This window comes from Triticum urartu, chromosome 7 (assembly GCF_003073215.2).
Source record: "Triticum urartu cultivar G1812 chromosome 7, Tu2.1, whole genome shotgun sequence".
Classification (NCBI taxonomy): domain Eukaryota; kingdom Viridiplantae; phylum Streptophyta; class Magnoliopsida; order Poales; family Poaceae; genus Triticum; species Triticum urartu.
The window spans coordinates 34,025,078-34,040,614 of NC_053028.1; positions in this window are offsets into that span (position 1 = coordinate 34,025,078).

Genomic DNA, 15,537 nt, shown 5'->3' on the forward strand with positions numbered 1-15,537 from the left:
TCACGCTCATGTATTGTGTGAAAGTTGAAAAAAGTTTGAGATTACTAAAGTGTGAAACAATTGCTTGGCTTGTCATCGGGGTTGTGCATGATGAGAGCATTCTTGTGTGACGAAAACGGAGCATGACCAAACTATATGATTTTGTAGGGATGAACTTTCTTTGGCCATGTTATTTTGAAAAGACATGATTGCTTAGTTAGTATGCTTGAAGTATTATTGTTTCTATGTCAATATTAAACTTTTCTCTTGAATCTTATGGATCTGAACATTTATGCCAAAATAAAGAAGAATTACTTAGAGAAATATGTTAGGTAGCATGCCACATCAAAAATTCTGTTTTTATCATTTACCTACTCGAGGACGAGTAGGGATTAAGCTTGGGGATGCTGATACGTCTCCAACGTATCTATAATCTTTTATTGTTCCATGCTATTATATTATCAACCTTGGATGTTTTATATGCATTTATATGCTATTTTATATGATTTTTGGGACTAAACTATTAACCCAGAGCCCAGTGCCACCTTTTGTTTTTACCTTGTTTTAGAGTATCGCAGAAAAGGAAAATCAAATAGAGTCCAATTGACTTGAAACTTCACGGAACTTATTTTTGGAAGGAAAGCAACCCGGGGGACTTGGAGTCCACGTAAGGGAAGCAACGAGGAATCCACGAGGCAGGGGGCACGCCCACGCCCCCCCCCCCCCCCCCCCCCCGGGCGCGCCCTCCACCCTCGTGGGCCCCTCGTGGCTCCCCTGACGTAACTCTTCCTCCTATATATCTCCATATACCCTAAAACGATTAGGGAGCGCAATAGATCGGGAGTTCGCCGCCGGAAGCCTCCGTAGCCACCGAAAGCCAATCTAGACACATTCTGGCACCCTGCCGGAGGGGGGAATCCCTCTCCGGTGGCCATCTTCATCATCCCGGTGCTCTCCATGACGAGGAGGGAGTAGTTCTCCCTCGGGGCTGAGGGTATGTACCAGTAGCTATGTGTTTGATCTCTCTCTCTCTCTCTCGTGTTCTTGAGGTGGTACGATCTTGATGTATCGCGAGCTTTGCTATTATAGTTGGATCTTATGATGTTTTCTCCCCCCCCCCTCTACTCTCTTGTAATGGATTGAGTTTCCCCTTTTGAGTTGTCTTATCGGATTGAGTCTTTAAAGATTTGAGAACACTTGATGTATGTCTTGCCGTGCGTATCTGTGGTGACAATGGGATACCACGTAATTCACTTGATGTATATTTTGGTGATCAACTTGCGGGTTCCGCCCATGAACCAATGCATAGGGGTTGGCACAGGTTTTCGTCGTGATTCTCCGGTAGAAACTTTGGGGCACTCTTTGATGTTCTATGTGTTGGTTGAATAGATGAATCTGAGATTGTGTGATGCATATCATGTAATCATACCCACGGATACTTGAGGTGACATTGGAGTATCTAGGTGACATTAGGGTTTTGGTTGATTTGTGTCTTAAGGTGTTATTCTAGTATGAACTCTAGGGCTGTTTGTGACACTTATAGGAATAGCCCGACGGATTGATTGGAAAGAATAACTTTGAGGTGGTTTCATACCCTACCATAATCTCTTCGGTTGTTCTCCGCTATTAGTGACTTTGGAGTGACTCTTTGTTGCATGTTGAGGGATAGTTATGTGATCCAATTATGTTATTATTGTTGAGGGAATTGCACTAGCGAAAGTATGAACCCTAGGCCTTGTTTCAACACATTGCAATACTGTTTACGCTCACTTTTATCATTGGTTACCTGCTGTTTTTATATTTTCATATTACAAAAACCTTTATCTACCATCCATATACCACTTGTATCACCATCTCTTCGCCGAACTAGTGCACCTATACAATTTACCATTGTATTGGGTGTGTTGGGGACACAAGAGACTCTTTGTTATTTGGTTGCAGGGTTGCTTGAGAGAGACCATCTTCATCTTACGCCTCCTACGGATTGATAAACCTTAGGTCATCCACTTTAGGGAAATTTGCTACTCTCCTACAAACCTCTGCACTTGGAGGCCCAACAACGTCTACAAGAAGAAGGTTTTGTAGTAGACATCACACCCCCGCATTATATGCGTGGGGCTGAAGCCGACGACTGAATCTTTCAGGTTATATACATATATACATACACGGCCGCACAGGAGGCATCATAATACTTTCAGGAAAAAGTATAAACACAACCTTTATAAATCAAATAAAACATTGTTTTTACAATGGGAATACATGTCACTAGAACATAATATTCTTCGAGCACTGAGCCTCTATCGAACGAGCGCCTTCAAGGACTTCTTCAAAGTAGTGCTCGGCAGCTACTCGGCCTACGACCGAACACTGTGTTGCAATAGTGGTGGCCTCCATCTCTGCCCAGTATGTCTTGACACGGGCAAGTGCCATCCGCACACCCTCTATGCAAGCCGACCTCTTCATGGCATCGATGTGCGGCATAGCACCAAGGAATTGATGCACTAAACTAAAGTAACTATTCGGCCTTGGCCCTTCCGGCCACAGATGATCCACAACAGACCTCATGGCAAGTCCGGACAACCTATGGAGCTCGGCCCACTCGGCCATTCGCTCATTCAACAGCAGCGGACGCACTGGAGCATGGAACTATGACCAGAAAAACTTTTCCACTTCACGATCTTTTTGATCCTTGAAGTACTCGGCCGCATCAGCAGCACTTGCCGCCAAATCCACGTATGCGTCTGCAGAACTCCATAGTTGATCAAGAGGGGCATACTTTGGATCTCCGAACTTAGTCCGCAACAAAAAGGGCTTCCCAGTAGCGATATCTCCAGCTTGACGCAGCTCCTCCTTCGTCGCTCGTATTTTGGAGCGGGCTTCCTTGGCTCTTACCATGGCCTTCTCCAGGTCCGTCGCCTTCGCTTGGTTTTCTTTTTCAAGAAGCTGGTAACGGTCGGCAGCATCTTTCAACTCAACGGCCATCATGGCCATTCTTTCCTTGCTCTGGCAATGCACGGCCTGTTCGGCCCTCAGCTCTTCAACTGCCTTTAGAGCGGCCACATCGCTATTTCTGGCTTGCTCCTTGGCTCGGGTAAGTTCCGCCCGAAGGGTCTCCACGGTGGCAGCTCCATCTGCAGTCACAACATATTAAAGATACTGGCATCATGCTCCTCTTACTATGTGTTGATCACCGGAGAAATCACATACTCTGTGCCTCGTCGAGCCGCTTGTTGACAAGTACGATGTCGGCATCTGCCGCATCAAGTTGCTGCTTCAGCTCGGCAAACTCACTAGTCCGGCTAGCCACCGGACCTTCAGCCACCTGCACATGAAGGCGGTCTGATTATTACCTGTGACTATGATCCTCTGTTTGTCGCCGCTCTCGACGGCAACCAAAGTCTCAGGGGCTACTATCTGCATAGGGCACACCTAACGTGTGCGGTACTGTCAAAAATATACACTATTTCACGTACCCCAAAGCCTTTTAGCAGACTCATAAAAGCTTCATGCAACCCGCTTTCGGCGGATGAAATCCTTTCAATCACCATACCCATTAGCGTACGATGCGCTTCTGAGATGGCCGCTTGCTTTAGAAGATCCTTCAGTGCGTCCGACCGCACACTGTACAGTTCCGGACTCTTTCTGTTGCTCTCTTTAGGAGCCGAATACTGAGGACTTCGGGTGGCCAAAGGATTACCCTCTGGCCTTGGCGGATCAGGAGAAACCCTCCGCGACGACACTTCAGGGTCGCCCGCCTCATGAGGCGGGGTGGCAGGGGGAGGTGTTTCGCTCTCCATCATCTCCGGAAGAAGATCCCCCGAAGACGAACTCTGTCGAGAAGGGCTACGATCTGAACTGCAAGATATATGCTTCGGTTATTATCTTCAGAAGTGATGTAGGATATTTTCACTATTAAGTACCTTTTGTTTACTTACAGCTCGGTCGAGGGCTGATCCCCTTGCGGACACTGTGCGGCAAGAGTACCCTCCGAGGCAGGACCCTCTGGCGAAGATTTCTTCCCCCGTTTGGAAACCTTTGTTTCCGGGTCTTCAGAGGTGGTCCTCTTCCTTCCTCGGGTAGAGGGAATGTCAGATTCTTCTCCCTGGTTATCCTCCTTCACGGAGGCGCTAATTCCCTCGGTTTGGACGAATAGTGAGTGAGGCCCGCTTTCAGCCTCTTTATTCCCCCCTTTATATTCCTCTGAGGGCGCCTGATAAGGCGTCGGCTCAAGCATTCTGTCTAGTACTGGATTGGCCGGGCCTTCGGGAAGGGGGGCCGAACACCTGATCATCTTCGCCTTTGTTATCCAGTCCTGGTCAAAGAGCGACTTTTCAGAATGATGTTGTGATAAATAAAAAGACAGCGTGTTCGGTCATGGGATTACTTACCTGGGTATCCAGGCGATTACAGCTCAGACCCTCATCCTCGGTAGTGTCCGGACACTTTATTTGGGGTCCGAAGAACAATTTGTACATCTCTTCGAGCGTCATGCCGAGGAAGTGCTGAATAATCCGCGGTCCTTCCAGGTTGAACTCCCACATACGGAGGGGTCGACGTTTGCAAGGCGGGACCCGATGAACTAGCATGACTTGCATTACCGAGACCAGGCCGACATCTCTCTCAAGGAGCGGATGCAACTCTGCAATATCGGCACATCATTCACCGGCCCCAGTTCAGCCCCTTGTTGATCCATGACGTCAGTTGTGGAGGGGGGGCCTGAGCGAAAGGCAGGGGCGGCTACCCACTTGGCACTTCGGGGAGCTGTGATGTAAAACCACTCCCGTTTCCATAAACTGGACACCTATGGGAAGGAACCCTTTGACCATGGAACATTAGCGCTTTTGCTTATTACGGCACCTCCGCACTCTGCGTGTCGCCCCTCCATCATCTTCGGCTTCACATTGAAAGTCTTGAGCCAAAGGCCGAAGTGTGGGTTAATGTGGAGGAAGGCCTCACACACGACGATGAACGATGAGATGTGAAGGAGGGAATCCGGGGCCAGATCATGAAAATCCATCCCATAATAGAACATGAGCCCCCTAACAAAGGGATCCAGAGCGAGGCCTAGCCCTTGGAGGAAGTAAGGGATGAACACAACACTCTCGTTGGGTTCGGGAGTGGGGATGACCTGCCCTCGGGCAGGCAGCCTATGCGAGATTTCGGCGGTCAGATACCTTGCCTCTCTCAGCTTCTTGATGTCCTCCTCTGTGACAGAGGAAGGCATCCACCGACCTTGGAGGTTGGATCCGGACATGGTTGAAGGTCCGAAGCGCCTGACCTGAGCCTTGGGTGTTGGAACTCGAGGCGGGGGAAGGATTCGATTGAGCACGAGAGGGAAAAAAGGGCAGGCCTTGGCCTCTTTATAAAGAGGGTGAATATCAAGCGTCCTCCTCGTGGCCGTTTGGGACTTGCCTAAAATCGAGGAGTCATCCCAACAGGCATGATTGGGTTACCCATGTCCGTATTGATGAGAATCCCGTAATAAGGGGGACACGATCTATGCTTTGACAAGACGTGTCAAGAAAACCGCCTTGCGATATGTGCAGTGCTGGTTGAGAAAAACGGTTCGAATAATGAACGGGCCATGACATGATGTCATGCTGTCGAAACATGTCAGCAGATTGGATTTGTGGAAATATTATTCTCTCTACGGTGGTATGTGGAACTTGTTTTGCAGAGCCGGACACTATCCTTGTGTTCAAAATCTTCTATGGAGTATTCGTAGGAGGAACCCGCCTTCCAATGCCGAAGATAGAACTGCGGGTCGGACTCATCGTCATTGAAGCCTGGTTCAGGGGCTACTGAGGGAGTCCTAGATTAGGGGGTCTCCGGACAGCCGGACTATATCCTTTGGCAGGACTGTTGGACTATGAAAATACAAGATTGAAGACTTTGTCCCGTGTCCGGATGGGACTCTCCTTGGCGTGGAAGGCAAGCTTGGCAATACGGATATGAAGATCTCCTCCCTTGTAACCGACTTTGTGTAACCCTAGCCCTCTTCGGTGTCTATATAACCAGAGGGTTTAGTCTGTAGGACAACAGACAATCATACCATAGGCTAGCTTCTAGGGTTTAGCCTCTACAATCTCGTGGTAGATCAACTCTTGTAATACTCATATCATCAAGATCAATCAAGCAGGACGTAGGGTTTTACCTCCATCGAGAGGGCCCGAACCTGGGTAAACATCGTGTACCCTACCTCTTGTTACCATCCGCCTTAGACGCACAGTTCGGGACCCCCTACCCGCGATCCGCCGGTTTTGACACCGACAAAGCCCTTAAAGGATTATGTTCCATAGTAACAAGTGACAGTAAATTTCAGCACACTATATAAATTTTTCCTTACCAAATTCCACCTACCAAAGGTGCTTCACTCCCCGGCAACGGCACCAGAAAAGAGTCTTGATGACCCACAAGTATAGGGGATCTATTGTAGTCCTTTCAATAAGTACGAGTGTCGAACCCAACGAGGAGCAGAAGGAAATGATAAACAGTTTTCAGCAAGGCATTCTCTGCAAGCACTGAAATTATAGGTAACGGGTAATTTTGTGATAAGGTAATTTGTAACGGGTAACAAATAGTAAAAGTAAATAAGGTGCAGCAAGATAGCCCAATCCTCTTTGTAGCAAAGGACAAGCCTGGACAAACTCTTATATGAAGGAAAACGCTCCCGGGGACACATGGGAATTATCGTCAAGCTAGTTTTCATCACGTTCATATGATTCGCGTTCGGTACTTTGATAATTTGATATGTGGGTGGACCGCTGCTTGGGTACTGCCCTTCCTTGGACAAGCATCCCACTTATGATTAACCCCTCTTGCAAGCATCCGCAACTAGAAAATAAGTATTAAGGTAAACCTAACCATAGCATGAAACATATGGATCCAAATCAGCCCCTTACGAAGAACCTCATAAACTAGGGTTTAAGCTTCTGTCACTCTAGCAACCCATCATCTACTTATTACTTCCCAATGCCTTCCACTAGGCCCAAACAATGGTGAAGTGTTATGTAGTCGACGTTCACATGACACCACTAGAGGAGAGACAACATGCATCTCATCAAAATATTGAACGAATACCAAATTCACATGACTACTTATAGCAAGACTTCTCCCATGTCCTCAGGAACAAACGTAACTACTCACAAATCATATTCATGTTCATAATCAGAGGGGTATTAATATGCATAAAGGATCTGAACATATGATCTTACACCGAATAAATCAACTAGCATCAACTATAAGGAGTAATCAACACTACTAGCAACCCACATGTACCAATCTGAGGCTTTGGGATAAAGATTGGATACAAGAGATGAACTAGGGTTTGAGATGAGATGGTGCTAGTGAAGATGTTGGAGATTGACCCCCTCCCGATGAGAGGATCGATGGTGATGACGACGGTGATGATTTCCCCCTCCCGGAGGGAAGTTTCCCCGGCAGAACAGCTCCGCCGGAGCCCTAGATTGGTTCCGCCAAGGTTCCGCCTCGTGGCGGCGGAGTTTCGTCCCGTGAGCTTGCTTATGATTTTTTTCCGGTCGAAAGACCTCATATAGCAGAAGATGGGCATCAGAGGGCTGCTAGGGGGCCCACGAGGCAGGGGGAGCGCCCAGGGGGTAGGGCGCGCCCCCCACACTAGTGGATGGTGGGTGGCCCCCCTCTGGTATTTCCTTCGCCCAATATTTTTTTTTATTCTGAAACGTGCTCCCGTGAAGTTTCGGGACTTTTGGAAATGTGCAGAATAGGTCTCTAATATTTGCTCCTTTTCCAGCCCAGAATTCCAGCTTCCGGCATTCTCCCTCTTCATGTAAACTTGTAAAATAAGAGAGAATAGGCATAAGTATTGTGACATATTGTGTACTAACAGCCCATAATGCAATAAATATCGATATAAAAGCATGATGCAAAATGGACGTATCAACTCCCCCAAGCTTAGACCTCGCCTGTCCTCAAGCGGAAGCCGAAATCGAAAAATATGTCCACATGTTTAGAGATAGAGGCGTTGATAAAATAAAATACGGACATGAGGGCATCATGATCATTCTTAGAATAACAACATATATATATATATATATATATATATATTATCATATGATTTCTTATGCTAAAGTAACAATTCATTCACAATTTCAAGTATGAATCAGAAACTTCATTTAAAGCTAACAAACTATAATCTCAATCATTGAAGCAATTGCAATTTATCATAACATCGGAAAGAGTCAATATAAGAGCTTTTCAGCAAGTCCACATACTCAACTATCATTTAGTCTTTCACAATTGCTAACACTCACGCAATATTTATGGGTATGAAGTTTTAATCGGACACAGAGAAAGATAGGGGCTTATAATTTGCCTCCCAACCTTTTACCTCAAGGGTAATGTCAACAATAATAGTTCATGAAAACTTACATCCAATTAGCTATATATATATATATATCAGGATCTTTCCAATACACTGTGCTTGCCAAAGGATAAAATGTGAAAAGGAAAGGTGAAGATCACCATTACTCTTGTATGAAGTATAAGACAAGAATAAAAGATAGGCCCTTTGCAGAGGGAAGCAGAGGTTGTCATGTGCTTTTATGGTTGGATGCGCGAAGTCTTAATGCAAAAGAACGTCACTTTATATTGTCACTTATGATATGGACCTTTATTATGCAATCCATCGCTTTTATTTCTTCCACATCACAAGATCGTATAAAGCTTATTTCTCCACACTAATAAATCATACATATTTAGAGAGCAATTTTTATTGCTTGCAACAATGACAACTTACTTGAAGGATCTTACTCAATCCATAGGTAGATATGGTGGACTCTTACGGCAAAACTGGGTTTAATGATATTTGGAAGCACAAGTAGTATCTCTACATGGTGCAAAGAATTTGGCTAGCATGAGAGGGAAAGTCAAGCTCAACATGTTGGATGATCCATGACAATATAATTTATTTCGGATGTAAGAAAACATAACACATTAAGTTGTATTCCTTGTCCAACATCAACTCTTTAGCATGTTATATTTTAATGAGTGCTCGCAATCATAAAAGATGTCCAAGATAGTATATTTATATGTGAAAAACTCTCTTTATTTATTACTTCTTATTAATTGCAACGATGACCAAAACTATGTTTGTCAACTTTTAACAACTTTTATTTATCATACTCTTTATATGTGAAGTCATTACTCTCCATAAGATCCATATGATCTCTTTATTTCTTTTTATTCTTTCTCTTTTATTTTATTCCCTCAAGATCATAGCAAGATAATCAAGCCCTTGACTCAACACTAATCTTTATTATATATAGCTCACAGACTCGATTACATAGAAGGATCTTAAAGCAAAACTCAAAACTAGATCATACTAAAACTTTATTCTACTAGATCAAGATATTACCAAAAGGATCGAACTAAGAAAAATGATAAAGCTAAAAGTGTGATGGTGATACGATACCGAGGCACTCCCCCAAGCTTGGCAGTTGCCAAGGGGAGTGCCCATACCCATGTGTTTATGTCTCCTTCCTCAGAGGTGGTGATGATGGAGTTGTTGATGATGTAGGCTTGTCGTCCATCTTCCAAGGCATAGGCTCACCATCATAGAAGGGTGATCGAGTCTCCTGGATCCCCAAATCTACAGCCAAACTCATCCTCTTGAATCTATATTCATACTCACAGTTTTGGTTTTGCAGGTCATAGATCTGTGCTTGGAGGCGCTCAATTTTCTTGTGAAGCTTGAAGATGGCCTCCCCAATGTTCTTGTCATCCAGCTTGTGGTTGTTGGTGACCTCCATGATCATTATATGATTGGCGTCGAGTCCACGTTCCACCATCTCCTGGCACTTGAAAACTTGTTGCTCCATTGCCTCGAGCCTTGTCTCCACGCTTTCGGTCCTCCTTGGTCCCTCAGCATCGCGGATGTGCAGCAACCCCTCACGCATCTCAATGGTTTGAGGGTGTTGCAGCACCTCCGCAAGGTAGGGGTTAATGACCTTCTCGAAGAACTTGTCCTTGGGGGAGCTTGAAGACGTCATGGCGATCTAGATCTGTCAGAAAAACAGCTCGAAACAAGGACAGAAGATATTTGCGTGATACAGTGGTCAAAACTTTCGGGAGATTATATAATGAATTTTTACCGACCGAAAGGAGTATCGTGCAAGAAAACGGAGTCCGGAGAGCACACAAGGTTCCCACGAGGCAGGGGGCGCGCCCTCCACCCTCGTGGATGCCTCGTGTCCTTCCCGGACTGCTTCTTATATTCCTATTTTCTTAAATATTCCAAAACAGAGAAAAAATGCTATTGGAACTGTTTTCAATTATCCCACTCCGTGAAGATGCAATACTCTCCAGATCTGCATGGCAGGTTGATAGTTATCTTAATGTGTTCCAAGTGGCTTATTTGAGTAAGCAGAGATGTTGTCCTGCAGAGCATCTCCTGAGGAAGACACCTGTATGAATTTGGCTGTTAACGTCGCAGTCTGTGAGAATTGGGTGTTCTCTAATAAATTCATGAAAGGCCCTAGAGTATGACGTATACGCTCCACCCGTAGGGAAGCCTTGCGGCAGCCCAGTATCGGTCGAGAATTTGTGCGAAACTAGTCTCGCAGAAAACTTGTAGTTCAAGGCATAGTCCATTATTCAAGTTGTGATCTAGTCTAGCATAAACCTCTAAGTGGAAGTTCAACTTTACAGTCTCCACTAAGCATCGGTATATAAACAATGTTTTGGAACTAAGTGATGAGATGTGCCAATGAGACTTTGTGGGGGATTGTTGGAATTTGCTAGTTGGCCTTTGGCCCAAAACCCAACTAAAATTCTGAATTCTCTTGGCCCATTCATGCATAGCTTGTGAGTGGTGTTAGTGGGACTAAAGTTTAGTCCCACCCCGGAAGTTGAGTGAGACTTTGCACCTCTTTATAAGGTGAGCGCTTCGACCACTTGTAAGAGCATGAGAAAAGAAGACCTACACACGCGCTCCTCCTCCTCGCTCGCCTCGCCACGACGCGACGCGACGCAGCGTGGGTTGCGGGAATGAGCCGAGCCGCAGCCGTATCGCATGGTTTCGCACCATCATTCCAGATCATTACGCCGCCATGCAAGTCTTCTCCATCCCTCCTTTCGGCATGCACCGTGAGAAGGGGCAGCAGGCCTCCGGAACCCCACCTTTCGTGATCCTGTATGGGAAAGGGGTGATCAGGTTTTTAGGGAGCGCACTCGCGCGACTGCTGGCGGCCACGATTTCGCCGCCGACGACTTCTTCCCCGACCTCGGCGGCCTCTTCCTCAACAACATGGGCGACAACATCAACGCTGGCGGTCCTGCTCCCCTTGTACCGTATGTGATCTTCTCCTCCTTGTTCGAGATCGTGCTAGAATTCTTAGTTCTAGTATGTGCCCTAGATTTGATCTGTTCATCTACTATGCTAGTCCGCATGATTAGTTTAATCTTAGTTTTTGTCGTTATGATTTATTTATTGTTTGTTTGGATTAAATCTCGTAGTAATTCGCTCAAAAAATTGGATGCATGCATATTGGCACATATTCATCTATGTATTGTTTATGAAGGAAATTATACTAAGAAACATGTTCTGATGTATTGAAGTCGTGGTAATGCAAATAAAAAAACTCTAGAGCTTTTTAACCGATACCCTGGACTCTAGGTAATGAGAGCATGTACAATCGAACTCCTCAAATTGACCGGGCAGCTGCGGGGACCACTGACCGGACAGGAGAGAGAAGCAAAAAGTAGTAAAAACTTGACCCAACCAGACCCCTCATATCTTCTCTGTATGTCTGGGCTGTCTGCGAACCTTCATATCCTTCTCAAAAATGGGAAGGATATGAGGGTTCGTGGATACGTCCAGTCAATCCGCCACATAGGACGCGACCCCACCCCGGACCATCTTTAAGCATCTTGTAATCTTGCTGACGCGTTTGATGCTTGGAACTGTTGTTTGAAGATATTATTTGGTGACACCACACACATTTTTGAATTCACGGTTTAGTTACCTATGCTTGATGGCTGATACTATTACACTCTAGAACCATATAGCATATTATTTATTTTATCCAAACACTCTAAACATCTTTATCAATTTTTGTGGATATTTCAAAAACCATAGATAAATACCATAAAAATAAACACACCAATGGATGTATGTTGAGTGGTGCCATCAAAATTTTATTTGTCTTAACAGAATAGTATGTCAAACAATATTTAAGAACATAAAAACCAACAAAATATAATTATCGCTTTGGTCAAGAAAAATATTTTTGATGATTACTACTAGAATTGAATAGTAAATATGTAACTTAACATATATGCATAGGTATGTCATTGTACAAGTTAGACTTAAAATATTATTTAAAATATGAATATATATATAATGAATAATTTAGTTTTAAGTAAAAAAAGTTTAGTATAATGAATATGGATCGGTTCACAAATGTGGTGTGATATAAGCATTAATTATTTGTTTTCTCGGGTCTTAAAATTTTTGCGGTCAAAAAAAATTTGTTGCCATTTGACACCCTACATTAAATAAATGAAATTGTTATACCGAAAAGACAATGATTCAGCCCCTTGGAATAAAATTAAATATTAATAGAATAAAGTTCATCGCCACGCTATAAAGAAAAATGAGTTCAAATATAGTTTTATATATCATGAAACTTATAATTAATTAAGTAACACAACAGCTGCAATCAGTTAAGTTGCTTCATCCCATAATATCTCAGTAATGATAATCTTTCACGACAACGCCGCCCGTTGGTACATCCCATTTTCCTGCGGGTTTAGAGCTTCATGCATGTTCATCTCATGCTTCATCAATGTCACCTTCTCGGAACAAAGAGTACAACATATCATATTTGACAGAATTAATTACTTAGTGTTTCTATGCATAAATGAATTACTTAGTTAAACCATTGTCTTAATGAGTATACTTATTCCCTATTTTTATAATAACAAAGAGTGCACTTTCCTCCTATGATAGAATCTTCCACCCAAACAATGGCATTCTCCTCTGTGCTTTCCACCGCACAAGCAGATTTTGAACTGTTCATCGCTCTCGGACGACTAAGCCATGAGCTAATAAATGGGGGTTAACCCAAAGCATGGAGCATATACATACATGACCCGCAACTTACGAAGTGACGTTAAATAACACACAAGGCATTCTTTCGGTATCTGGGAGTGGCATGATCTCATGGTCGAAGGAACAGATATACTTGACATGAAGAAAGCTATATCAAATAACTAAACGATTTTATGCTAAGCATACGGTTGGTTTTGCCCATCACATCATTCTCCTAATGACGTGATCCCGTTATCAAATGACAACTCATGTCCCTGGTTAGGAAATCTTAACCATCTTTGATCAACGAGCTAGTCTAGTAGAGGGCTTACTAGAGACACAGTGTAGTTTATGTATTCACACATGTATTTAAGTTTCCACTCAATACAATTCTAGCATGAATAATAAAAATTTATCATGAACAGGAAATATGGTAATAACCATTTTATTATTGCCTCTAGGACATATTTTGAACAGCGTCGGTGGCTGGTAGAGGATCATTCGAGTCATCGGACGAGGCACCATGGTCGCAGCCGTCGGAGTAGTAGGAGTCAGAGAGGATGATCGGCCCTTCGAGCCGTCGGACGGCCCTGTCCTGCTACTGCTTGAGCTTCGCCATCCGAGTCACCTCCGCCTCTGACTCCGCCGTCTCACGCTCTGACTGCTCAATGGCAAGCCGCCAGCCTTGGCTTAGTTCACGGTGAAGGAGATACGCCCTAGAGGCAATAATAAAGTTGTTATTTATATTTCCTTATATCATGATAAATGTTTATTATTCATGCTAGAATTGTATTAGCCGGAAACTTAGTACATGTGTGAATACATAGACAAACAAAGTGTCCCTAGTATGCCTCTACTAGACTAGCTCGTTAATCAAAGATGGTTAAGTTTCCTAGCCATAGACATGTGTTGTCATTTGATGAACGGGATCACATCATTAGAGAATGATGTGATGGACAAGACCCATCTGTTAGCTTAGCACTATGATCGTTTAGTTTATTGCTATTGCTTTCTTCATGACTTATACATGTTCCTATGACTATGAGATTATGCAACTCCCGAATACCGGAGGAACACTTAGTGTGCTATCAAATGTCACAACATAACTGGGTGATTATAAAGATGATCTACAGGTGTCTCCGATGGTGTTTGTTGAGTTGGCATAGATTGAGATTAGGATTTGTCACTCCGTGTATCGGAGAGGTATCTCTGGGCCCTCTCGGTAATGCACATCGAAATGAGCCTTGCAAGAAATGTGACTAATGAGTTAGTCACGGGATGATGCATTACGGAACGAGTAAAGAGACTTGCCGATAACGAGATTGAACTAGGTATGATGATACCGACAATCGAATCTCGGGCAAGTAGCATACCGATGACAAAGGTACAACGTATGTTGTTATGCGGTTTGACCGATAAAGATCTTCGTGGAATATGTAGGAGCCAATATGAGCATCCAGGTTCCGCTATTGGTTATTGACCGGAGATGTGCCTCGGTCATGTCTACATAGTTCTCGAACCCGTAGGGTCCGCGCGCTTAACGTTCGATGACGTTATGTATTATGAGTTAAGTGATTTGATGTATCAAATGTTGTTCGGAGTCCCGGATGTGATCACGTACATGACGGGGAGTCTCGAAATGGTTGAGACATAAAGATTCATATATTGGAAGGCTACATTCGGACAACGGAAAGGTTTGGGTCGTTTCGGATAAGTTTCGGAGTATTGGGGGTCACCGGAACCCCCTCCGGGAAGTTATTGGGCCTCATGGGCCTAATGGTAGAAGAGAGGAGGCATGCCAAGGTGTGCCCCCCCTAGCCCAAACCGAATTGAACTAGGGCTAAGGGGGGCGGGCCCCCTTTCCTTCTCTTCTTCCTATCCTTCGTTCTTCTCCTACTTGGACTAGGAAAGGGGGAAACCTACTCCTACTAGGAGTAGAATTGCCCCCTTGGGCGCGCCCCTTGTGGCCGACCCTCCTCCTCCCCTCCTTTATATACGAGGGAGGGGGGAACCCCATAGACAGACAAGTTGATCTTTAGCCGTGTGCGGTGCCTCCCTCCACAGTTTTACACCTCGGTCATATTGTCGTAGTGCTTAGGCAAAGCCCTGCGTCGGTAACTTCATCATCACCGTCAACACGCCGTCGTGCTGACGAAACTCACCCTCGGCCTCAGCTGGATCAAGAGTACGAGGGACGTCACCGAGCTGAACGTGTGCAGATCGCAGATGTGCCGTACGTTCGGTACTTGATCCGTTGGATCACGAAGACGTTCGACTACATCAACCGCGTTACTTAACGCTTCCGCTTTCGGTCTACGAGGGCACGTAGACACACTCTCCCCTCTTGTTGCTATGCATCTCCTAGATAGATCTTGTGTGATCGTAGGAATTTTTTTGAAATACTGTGTTCCCCAACACGCAGAGCCGTTGAGCGTTTGTCTCCGCTGTCGTAATCGACCGGCGGTAGACCCAAGCGAGGAGCAGCTCGT